General features: G+C 41.7%; 1 non-coding gene and 1 pseudogene across 1 annotated transcript; both read right to left on the bottom strand.

Annotated features, from left to right (window-relative positions):
- Nucleotides 1-445: 445 nt before the first annotated feature.
- Nucleotides 446-517, bottom strand: TRNAP-UGG (transfer RNA proline (anticodon UGG)). Its single transcript has one exon. It is a non-coding gene; the product is annotated as a tRNA-Pro (tRNA).
- A 566-nt stretch (nt 518-1,083) lies between these two features.
- On the bottom strand, nt 1,084-11,655 carry LOC143878979 (pentatricopeptide repeat-containing protein At3g14730-like; annotated as a pseudogene).
- Nucleotides 11,656-12,387: the final 732 nt, after the last annotated feature.

Raw genomic sequence — 12,387 nt, 5'->3', positions numbered from 1 at the left:
CCCAGAACCACAAAAAAAGGTTGAATTTTGGGAATGATGCTCTTTCTCTTTCTATTGATAATGACACACCCTACCACTTATATTAGTGTCCAAAGGAATGATAGACTGAAGGGCGCCCTCTTCGACAACAATGTGCATTGGTGCAAGGACCAATGGGGACGCCCATGTAATTGGCTTTTGCAAGGGCGCCCTTCACTCCTTCAGTCTATCATTCCTCTAGTGTCTAAGATACTAAGACCGATTTTATTTGAAATTTTATCATTGAATAATGACTAAGTGTATTAATGCCAAGTACCAATGGGGGTGCCCATGTTTGGCTTTTGCTAGGGCGCTCCAGTCTATCATTACTCTACTGTCTAAAAGACTTGAGAACCTATTTGAAATTTCCTCATTGATTAATGACTAAAATATAAGATAACAAGATAACATTAAATTAAAAATGATAGGGGCGTTGCGAGAATCGAACTCGCGACCTCTTGCACCCAAAGCAAGAATCATACCACTAGACCAAACGCCCTTTATATGGCACATATGTCCATAAATAATATGTGAACTAAAACAACTAGAATCGTGAAATAAAGGGAAACGACAACTAGAATCGTGCTAAAACAACTAGAATCGTGAAATAAAGGGAAACGATATCAGCACGCCCACTTTTTGTTATGTGTGTGGTTCCAGCTTGTCTTTTCTTTTTTACTGGCTTGTGAGAGTTTCTACGGAACTGTAATAACTTTTGGACAACTTCAAATACTAAAAGACAAGATATGTTAGCGAATATATCAAAACATGGTTGTGCTGATATCTGATATTTGCACTTCATTGTTTTGATACCGAGAATCATAATATCTTTTGATGGCTCATTAAATAATAGAGGACCAGGTGCGTTTGTCTCATTAGCCAAAATAAAATATATAAATAAAAATAAGAAAAGATGCAAGAAGGTAGCATATACTTTTATTCTAGATCATAATAATTACGAAATATAAACAGGTAAATTAAAACATAAATAATAAAGGCAAAAAAAATTGCATGGACAGAACATAAGAGAGTTTTACAGTTTAAACAGGGAATCAATATCTGCACTCACTCATTTAGTTGTCTGTTGACAGTTTTTGAGAATTGTAGTTGATTGTTATTGCTGCTGGAATCTGGATTGAGGGTCAGACGGCTCCCGGGGCGAAGATCCGCAACCTACATGCAAGAAATCATCAGAAAACCATTCATACGAGGGCTGAGCACTCAGAGAGCTTGGCAAGCAAAGGAATGGTTTCACAATCTGTACTTTTGAGCATTTGTTCCCCCTTTTATAGAGTGAGAGTCTTGGGTGAGGTGGGAAAGTTTCCTCTTGGGATTCTTTCTTGATTGGGAGACTTTTCTGAAAATTCGGTTTCCAAGATCATCCTGTGGCGGCTGTGATTTGAAGATCCAGCTTTAGGATTTAGAGTTATATGGTTTCCACATGAACAACGAAATCAACCATCTACCCCTGGTGCGTTTGGGTCCGTGCATGCCCCGTGTTTGTCTCCAATTGGGCGCTGGTTTTCACCCCCATCAACTGTGAAAGTATAAAATAAAGAGAACACCATTAATAAACAAAGAGAGTTCGATATCATTTTCACCTTTTAAGAATATATACATGCTACAGGATTGGAACTTCAACCTTAGGGCAAATGTGGTATGTGTAGTCTCATATATTTAGTGAAAAATGGCCTTATTTGTGATTAAAATGAGTCATCCGGGCTGAAACTGGCCGAGTTGCAAGGTTTAAGGCCGGGTCAAAATCAGCCAAACAAATAAAATTCATCTGGATTATCCAAGGTGAGGCCCACTAGATAAACGATCCCAATTGCAAGCTGAACTTTTTTTATGGGCAAAATAAACAAACATACTCAATCATTGCCAAATGGAAGCTCCAAATTTCAAAACTCTTTTTTTTTTGGATGACATAGGGTATCCCCACCCCTTTTTTTAAGGCCGGAACTGCTAAACCACGTGCATCGGCTAAGCCCGGGGGATTTGAACTCTCGTCAATCGGGAGCATACCCATGACTTTAAGCCAAAGAGCCACACCTGGTTGTAGGGGTGCAACTCGGGTCGGGTTGGGTCGGGTTGAGGCCAACCCTAATCCAACCTGAGATAGCATTCTCTCAACCCTAACTCAATCCAACCCGAGCTTTGGGTTGAGGATGGTCAACCCTAACCCAACCCGCCTCCAAATCGGGTTGGGTTGGGTCGGGTTGGGTTCGGGTTGAGTTAGGTTCATCTCGGGCCAAATAGAAAAATACAAGGAGAAAAAAAGCATAATCCTAGAGGGAGGTCGGGTTTGGGTCGGGTCGGGTTGCCAAGGCCTCAACCCTAACCCAACCCGAAATTAAATCGGGTTGGCTTTTCCCAACCCAACCTGAGAAAATGCCAACCCAGCCCGAGCCAAAATCAGGTTGAACCCATCGGGTTCGGGTTGAGCACGACCCAAGTTGCACCCCTACCCAGTCGGGTTTTTCAAAACTCTTGCTCTGTATGACACAATATGTGAGTGACACAGTTGGCGCATATCCATACTCACATAGCCGTCCGATCAACAAATCCAATTCAGCATAGATCCGATCACATTGAGGGTGGGTCCGATTGCCTAACAAAAAAATGGGCACCCATGTTTAGCTCGATCCAACTACATCCAGGAGACTTCCTCACATTGCGCCACATCATCATTCGCCTAACCACCGATACATCTTCAAACCGCCCAACGACTCCAGAGACATTAGAGAGCAACACATAGGACCCACAATGCTCCGAGTCATGCACAAAGAGCTGGCACGCCGCAACCTCAGCTCAATCCAAGCCCCGTGGAGCTGACAGGTGGCTAGGAAGCCCTCCAAACCACAGGGTTGGGCTCAATTGGCACGTTGAGTGCCAATTGATAGGCCTCTTTGAGCCACCCTGCTCGGCCGAACATGTCGACCCCACAAGCGTAGTGCTCGACTGGGGGACCAGCCCGTGGGACCATTCCATGGATCCGAGAATCTCGGATGCAAGCCCACGACGCCTGCGTGGCTACTGGCTACACACAGGTAAAACCTCGACAAAGGTGACCTCGTTGGGCTTCACATGTGTGGTGCCACACATGTGATAGAACAAATCCAATGCCTCATCTCCATGCCCATGTAGGCCATACCCATGATCATGATGTTCCAAGATGCAACATCCCCCTTATGTAAAATGTGTCCCCCTCTTTAAGGGAGGGGCATTTTTGTCTTATGAGTGGTTTACTTGATTAGGGCTTCTTAAAGAAAGCCTGCAAATATAACTTTTGGAGTTTTGAGGAGTTTAATCAAACCCTAAATATGTTTTGCTCAGCCCCAAGTGGAGATTTGCATGAGAAAGGAAGAGAAGATCGCGACTTGGAATTGGAAAACATAGATCAAGGTAAGAACTATTTTCTTGAATGATTTTATGATCACAGAAACCCTAAAACAAGGATTAGTGTAATCAAAGAATGAGATTTAATGATCGATATGTGTTTGAGTAAAATTTCTCTGATTGATCTTAGATTCTTTAGGGTTGTATTGTTCTCTGATCCCCAGCGCACAGAAAATTAGATTGTTGTGGCTTTAGAAATTAAGATTTTAGGGGTTTTGACCTAAAAGTTTAGGTTATTTTACAATAAATACTTATTTAGTTTCGGAGCATTAATTGAGTTTGATGGATTCCCCTCAATACAAGGAGTCCATCGAATCCCACCACGCGCGATTTGGAGTTCAAACGAAAAAGTTACGAATTTCTGAAGTTTTGTAGAAATCAGGTAAAAATCTGGAACTCAAGGCCTCGGGTGAGAAACCTAGCCCCGTGACTTCGGATGTCCAATGAGAGTCTTCGGGTGCCTGAAGGATGGTTCGGACGTCTGACTCGGGCGCCCAACTCATGTGACCCGAGAACCCGAGAGTGTGTATTCCCTCCGGAAGTTCTTAGAGACGCGTGAAGTGACTTCCGAAGGAGGTGTACGGACGCCCGAATATCTTGGTCGGTGCCCGAACCCGCCGAATTTTGTGAAGAGTTTTTGAAGATTTTGGAATTTGGATTCTTTGTTTGGCCCACTTCTTGAGGCCCTTAATTGATGAATAAGTACTGCTTCTGTTAGGTATTTGACTCTTAAGGCGAATCATGAAAGATCTTTTCGGCATAGAGATACGTAATTTTGTACTACTTTAGTGATACGATTTGTCATTCAATGATGTGCCTTTCTATTGTAACTCCCAAACCTCCTTGGATTTATGAAACCTTTGATGACCTTAGATTTTGACTTGGGTCTTGCATGCTTATTTCTCTATTGATTGGAATCTATTGAACCTTATATTCATTGACAATTTATAATACTTGTATTGGATATGTGCCCTTGTGGAACCTTTGTGATTCTTTTAGACATATGAACATTTTTTTAACCACTGTGTACCCAACTATACTAAAAATCTTTGTGGCATCCATGTGCATCACTATCTTTGGACCTTTGAAAATCTTTTGGACATTGTGAACATATGTGGACACCTTTTGTGGAGGCTTAGGTATTCTGTAAACTATAAGGGCCCACACTAATGAGGACATTACATTGGCTTTTGGGTTCCGTCAGTGGTCGATACATTGCACATGTTGACAAGTATGTGAACTTAGAAACTAGTTTCGACCTGTGGGCAGTCGGGTAAAATAACTTGCTTTTTGGATTAAGCCAATTGCCTTGGGGTGGTATCGTACCTATTTAATTGCTTTCAGTGATCTCTTAGAACTTTGTGACTTCCTCCTATTGTGACCCTCTTTGTTGTGACACTTTGAGATACGGCCTTGTGGACTTTGCTTCTCAGTTATTGTACTTGTACTAGCCATTTCATGTGTAGCATTTTACCATCTTCGTTTACATATTGATTCCCTCTCTGTAGTATGCTTTGACCCCACTTTTGTAGTGCATTATTATGTATTGGGCTTTTCAGATTTTGACCCTCGTGGTACGAACAAGGGAGCGGAGGTGTGACTCTTTGATTATCAGCTTTAGTTGATTATTCTAGTTTTTTTATTAGACAGTGAGTATTGTTTAGGCACTATTGAGACTATGTTATTTTATTAATTATTGGTTTATTGGGGAGAGTGAGATCAAGAGTTAAACATTTGATTATTTGGATTATTTATGCACTTCTTGACCTTTGTGGATGTTATGATATAGATGGTTTTGTTATCGCTATGTTAGCCTTGTATATTTGTAAGGTTCTCCTAGCAGGTGTACGGCGGTGTCGCGTCCTTATTCCTTGTGTGTGTTGCTTGGGGGTGTGACAAAAACCAAGCAAGCTTCAATCAAACCCCCACATTTTGCACACATGTCAATGATTGCATTCTCCACAAACACATCATTTCTCCTCAATCCATTAACAAACATGTACCGACGAATCTCTCTACCATGTATCAATGCAGCCATATTTGAACACGCTGGAAGAACAGTTGAAATCGTGATAAAATCCGGCGAAAATCTGGCACTCCGCATCCTATCAAACAGTCTCAGAGTCCCGTCATGATCGCTAGACTGTTCATGAATTCAAAGAATTGAATCCCAAGAAAAAATATCCCTCTCAGGCATAATTTGAGGATTTCTCTCGCATCTTCAATGGTATCGCATTGCCCATACATGTCGATCAAAGAATTTGAGACCATGACATCTAATTCATAGCCAATTTTCACTACAAACCCATGAGTTATTCTCCCATTCCTCAATTCCCCTCATATGGAAAAGATCGACACGAATCTAGTAACTATAAATTTACTGGTAACGCCATCTAATGCCATACTGTTAGAAATGTTTTCACCCCTAAGCGAAATTGCTATGCGCGGCAGAACTATAAATCGCATTATACAAAAAATTTCTTGTCGATTTCGCTCGTTAACCCAGGATCCTAAGGTCTAGAGATCTGATGGTGATTTAAATAAAATAAAAATATAAAATTACCTTTTATGTTTGTCCGCAATAACAGCCTCTGCTTGATGTACTCCACGAACGCCCACGAACAATCCGATCGTCGTGGACCCGCAAGTTGAACCGATAGATTCCTTCAAATTGCGCGAAGGGAAGTTGAACAACCTTTATTTTGAGATGTACTTATCAAGATCAGTACCACGGATGGGAATTTTAATTTTCTTTGATGGAGCTTTAGGTTTTCTCAAAACAATTTGAAGTAGAATTCAAAAACTAGACGAAAGACAGAGAAAAGTTGAGAGGAGAAGAGAGGGATAGTCTTGGATGTTTTTCTAAGGAGGGAGCACGAATTTCCATCCTTGTTAAGCCTCCAAAAACATTCTATGATGGTTTACATAGAGTTGGTTTCTAACTTTTAAAAATTCTTAAAGTTTCTCTAACAATTTGACTCAAATTAGGAAAACTAGTTAACTAGAGCTAGGATATTGGAAACCGACACAAAGTAGGAACCTATAGAGGTTGCTAACTAGCATTGGGTATTTTTCCGACCTTGGAAAAACATGGTTTGCTCCCAAAGGGGCTTTTTGAATGTGGGCCCCACGTTGATGCAGGTGTATTTCCGCTATAAAGCTGGTAACCGATTTTGAAGCCCGTTTTTATACTATTAGATGGAAGTGTCTGAAAATTTCATAAACTGTGAAATTGTAGCCCTTTTAAAGGTGTTTCTTATGAGTATTTGCACACTCAATTTGGCCAAGTGGTTAGTGTGTTTTAGTAGACTGTGTATGTTAGCTCTTTGACTTTTATAATTAAATAAACACTTGTCATTTAATTCTCTAATTAAATAAACTTAATTCCACCCATCCAATGGCATAAAATCTCCATCCATATTTTCTATAATTCTCAAAATACCCCTAAGTTAACAATTAACTACTTTGGTATTCCAAATGTGTCCTATGGTATGTGTACACCAAAGAAACTAAGTAAATCTTTCATCAAATGCGACAAAACTAGTTCGACCGTGCAATCTAGTAAATGCAGTATCCTTTTCCAAAGGATATAAATGGGTCATTCGAGTTGTGAGTGGGATCATTGCAGGGACCCGATGGTCAATCATGTAGAACCCAATAATGGGCCCCACTGCGATCTTGCTCCGTAATTAACAACTACAATCACATTGGATCAAAGGCCTCCATCAAGACGTAACCCTGAAGATGATCATCAATCATCATACCCCTAATCACATCTAATATGTGCAAGCCCTTTCTTCATTCCCACATCTACTGAGTTGAATTCTACAGGGGGTGGACATCTACTACACCTTGGGCCCACTCATGGCTCCAGTCAAGCAGTTAGGGCCCACCAAAAACATACAAGTGCTCTAATAAAACTTTTGATAAAAAAATTACCAAATTCGCTTGGCCAAGCTATTTTATAGGCCTACTGTTCTGACAGAAACTTTAGATGATATCCCCGTAGTTGGGGCGGAGAATTCCATGCCGGGTATCCGTATTAGCCTCGTGGGTTTGTCCAAGACTCCAGTACTAACCTCTGGTAAACCATAGATAGGACCACTGTTAGATAGACCTAGAATCTAGGCAGGGCCCACAAACCAATATGACCGCTCAGGTCTAAGGACATCTAAAGGGTCATGTCTAATAGAATAGCCTTACTAACTCAATGTCTGCAACGAGGAAAACACATTTCCATCATTGAGGGATCATCTCATCTTCTCCATTAATGCCTGCAAAAAAAAGGAATTTCTGCCATTAAGAGTCTCTTCTCACATGTTCCTAGCTCCAACCCGAATGGTCTACAAATGAAATGCTCGTCTTTGGGCGAGATTGCTGCCATCAATGAAGGTGCATCAAATGGGAGAGAGAGAGAGAGAGAGAGAGAGAGAGAGAGAGAGAGAGAGAGAGACTTTGTATTTTCGTAACTCGACATTGTAGACTCCAAGAGATTTTGGCGCTTTCGTCTCCATTTTGACGGATTTTAGGCATGGATTTTGAGCATACACGTTGGATAAAATGGAATCCACGTAGGATGCATGGATTCCCAAAGTGCAACAACATAATGCCCGAAATTTGCTTTCCCTGTGGAAAATAACCCCAAATCCTTTTCCGTTCCACCCAAAGTCACTCGACAGAACACACCATATGGGAACCATGGAATAGAGAAAATTTTCTATTACCAAACTTTAATTCAAAACTAAAGGAATCAAGTCTTGCAACAGAAATTAAATTTCTAGTGATACTCGGAACATAAAGAGTATCTACTAAGTCTAAGCTAAATATCGTATCCAAAATGAGACGAATGTCCCTATTGCGTTCACATCAATCTTTATTACGTTCCCTACTTTAATAGTCTGCTGTCCTTTGCTCAGTTTCCGACTTTGCACGTAGACCTGTATAGAATTTGTAATATGAACATATGCTCAAGTATCAACCCACCAAGTAACTTTAGGCGTGGCAATCAAATTAGATTCAGAATACATAAAACTAAATTATTACCTTTCTTTTCAAGCCATGCTTCGTACGTAGGATTCCACAACACCACATCTCCTTTACACATTTCGTCGAACACCCATCTCGCCTCCCCAATAAAATAATTGATAAAAATTATCAAAGCGCTGGCAACGAAAACAACGTATTCACAACCGATCTTAATAAGATCAGCGTGGATTTTCTTACCTTGTTCCAATTCGGAGCCATCGCATCAAGCTTTAACCACACAAGGGAATTGGAATCTATCTGGGTAAATATTTTCGTGCCGCAGTTTGTGATAAAAACCGATGGCGTCTTTGGAGAGATTGTTTGTGACAAAGCGAGAGATATTTTGTTCCAATTGAAGAGATTCCGATTAGTGGTCTGATTGAAGATCACAAGAGCATCAATCGGGAAATTGCATTTGGAGTACATGTTGATTAAGCTGGTGATGGAAGATGGGGAGTTTAGAAATCCAATGATAAGCATCCATGAATGGATGTCTTTTCCTCTGGAGAGGTTTTTGTGAAGGGCTGAGGACTGCAAAGAAGAAATGCAGCTGTTTAGATCCTTGAGAGAGGGCCACTGATCGGATTTAGAATTTTGGAGAAAAATGTGAGGTTTTCTTCATTAGTATGCAGGAAATTAGGGCTTTTGGGTTCATATGGTAGCTTGGATTTGAAAAGAAACAGAGCGCTGGAAAATGATAACGTTCTTCTTACATTGGTTTTGAAAGATTTCCCCTAAAAAAGAATTCGAATCATGTACTTACTAGTAGGGAAATTATCTCCACACTCCCTTGGTTTGATAATGGCATTCTCTTATTAAATACCTTTGTAATGGGCTGTCGTAGGATATGCAAGTTGTAAGTCGGCCTTTAACTGTTAGCTAGATAAGTGTAAATGAAGAAAGGTGTGACATTGCTGGTTGAACGGTTGCGATTATTTGATTGATGTTTGATGTAGGTGCATCTACGTCGTTCGCACGCCGAACATATGAAATCCATGATCGAGCCATTCCGGACCGTCGGATCATGAAATTGAAGACACATATCGACGATCGAGACCAAGATTATGCAAGATCATGTTCTTTTAAGGACAATCAAGTCAAGATCATCAAGTTTGATGTAGGTGCATCTACACCGTTCGTACGCCGAACACATCAAATCAATGATCAAGCCATTCTGGACCGTCAGTTCATGAAATTGAAGACACGTATCGACGATCAAGACCAAGATTATGCAACATCATATTCTTTCAAGGCCAATCAAGTCAAGATCAACAAGTTATTAGACGAGCTGAAATCAACGGTCCTTGTTTCGGAAGGATTCAAAATTATTTCCTTTAGTTCTTTTGTGTACTTAGAATTTTCCCATTGGGTAGAATTATTCAATGTTTAGTTTTATTCAGACTTTTAATTTGTTTTTAGAGATACATGAGACTTTGCTAACTTTTAGGAAAGTGGTAGAGATTTTAGGTATTTAAGAATGTCAAGGAAACTTTCTATTGAGCTAGACGAATTTAAAGTAGTTTTTTCTTTCCTTATTTTAGCAGGATTCATGGACCAATGAAATCCTTATAAATAGAGTGCTAGTAACATTTTTCAATGGGTTGACTTCTGTAAATAAAAGTTTGAATTTTTATTTGGAACTTTATTCATTTTATCTTCCGTTTTTCTCTTGGAATTGTAGAAGTAAAACATAGAAATAATTTCTTTTCTTCTTCTTTCCCCCATTGAGTTTCAGCTGATTGGTTTCCAACAGCAAATCACCATCAAGCACCCTTCCTGCTTCGTCAAGTTTCCACCACGAGATCCGATGTTCCATCCGACCCTTCACAAACAACCAAGACTATCGCAAGTATTCTCTCTTCCATAGTCAATCCCTCCATCACACCAACAATTACTGTTGCACTTGGAAATCAACACACAACAGCCACTGACTTCACCCTCATCTCGTGGCCATCAATTCTGTTATAATCCTGACTGGGGCCTCCCTAGGTATGAGACTAGGTGGGACCCAATCTGGTATTGGACAGGTTTAAAGGGACTTGCCTAATGCGTTCCATCAGCTCTGGAGCTTTTAGCGTATTGGTAAGGTACGTAACATTTGGTATCAGAGCAACCAACATGTCCCATGTTCGTGTCACGGAAGAGGCGACCTGTATTGGTAAGGTACCTAACATTTGGCATCAGAGCAACCACCATGTCTCGTGTTTGAGCAACGGAAGGGGGGACTTGTCGAAAGGGCTACATGGAAAAGGTCAGGGTGAAAGTCGTCACAAAACGTTGCCTAGGACGGCGGATGTGGAAGAGTGGTGAAATGTTACAATTCTGAGTGGGGGGCCGCCTAGGTATGGATTGGGTGGGACCCAGCCTCATACAGGACATGTTTAAATGGTCTTTCCTAAGGCATTCCATCAGCTCTAGAACTTTGGTGTTTTCGTAAGGTACCTTACATTTGGTATCAGAGCAGCCACCACGTCCCATGTTCGAGTCACAGAAGGGACAACCTGTGGAAAGGACCACCTGGAAAGGGCTACCTGTTAGAAAAAAGAAAGCCAGAGTGAAAGCTGCCAGAGCAAAGTTGTCACTGAGTGGGCTGCTGAGGATGGCGGATTCGGAAGTGTAGTGGTATGTTACGGTCTTGAGTGGGGGCCTGCCTAGTTATGGGAGTGGGTGGGACCCAGCCTGGTATGGGACAGGTTTAAAGGGCTTTCCCTAGCACATTCTATCAGCTCTGGAGCTTTTGGCGTATTGGTAAGGTAACTAACATTTGGTACCTTATCCTTTCACCCAACCAACTATCCATAGTTCCTCTATCAACCTTTCTTGAATCCTTCTTAACTAACATCCTCTTGGTCCCTGTTAAATTAGCACGCTCCTGCCATCTTTCCAACCACCTCTTTAGTTGATCGCCTTACCTAGCCTGAACCTTTGAGGAATACAATACATATCTCTAATGTCCCCTAGTCTGGACTCATCAAGGATATTCTCCTTGTAAAGAGCCTGAATATTATATTTTGGATCGGCGTCCATCCGAGCCCTAGTAGTGACCTCGACGGCCCGGCTCGGAAGGAATGTGGTGGGCGCCTCGGCGGCGTCACTATCTACACTCGCCTCTGCTTGGAAGTACCTATCCGTTGGGGGCGGGGTGGTATTTAAATTCAAAATCACCTCGTCCCCACTATCTACGACCTCTATGCTAACATCAGGACTTGCCATATACGGGCAGGGAATCCTGGTCGGATTAGTTTGGGTCCTCTCCGACGAACTAGACCCCGAACTACTAGAAGATCTGGACTCCCCTGAAGAGGACCTAGAACCGGACCTAGAATCGGACTCAGAACTTGAAGCACTATTGGATATAAAGAACGCTGAAAGGGAAATCAACTAGATACGCGCTAAAACGAAGATTACCGGCCTGACGAGAAAGGCTTTTAAAACTTGCGGACGACCACAACCACGGGCTAGCAGAGCCGAATAGGCAGAAAAGGCAGAGCAAGAAAAAGGCAAGAGTAAAACGTGAAATGTGAAAGGTGAAAACCTCCTTTTATAGCCTTGAAACTGAAGGCGGTTCGCATTCATGAACCAGATGATGCCATGTGTCCCTCATTAATGAAGGGCACACACTTCGAGGCAAGGGCATGAGTAAATGCGCGAATGTATAGACTACGCGCGTACAATGTGAAAAAAAAAATCCAAGAGGTTAAGGGTTGTCCATGAAGTGCTTGAGTACGGGATACCTTCTAAGTGATTGTACCCGTCTAAAAGATCTGCCTGGCCTTGCCGGCCAGAATATGACGAGTTAACATCTGCCCCGCCCAAGCCGGCCAGAATATGATGCGTTCGCTAAACGACAAATATCTGCCCGGCCCAAGGCGGAAAGAATATGACGCGTTCGCTAAACGACAAACATCTGCCCGGCCCAAGCCGAACAGAATATGACGCATTCGC

This window comes from Tasmannia lanceolata, unplaced genomic scaffold (assembly GCF_043159265.1).
Source record: "Tasmannia lanceolata isolate RefF3 unplaced genomic scaffold, GAP_Taslan_0.1 ptg000006l, whole genome shotgun sequence".
NCBI lineage: Eukaryota > Viridiplantae > Streptophyta > Magnoliopsida > Canellales > Winteraceae > Tasmannia > Tasmannia lanceolata.
Note: the sequence above shows the minus strand (reverse complement) of the source record. Positions and strands in the feature narration are given on the sequence as shown.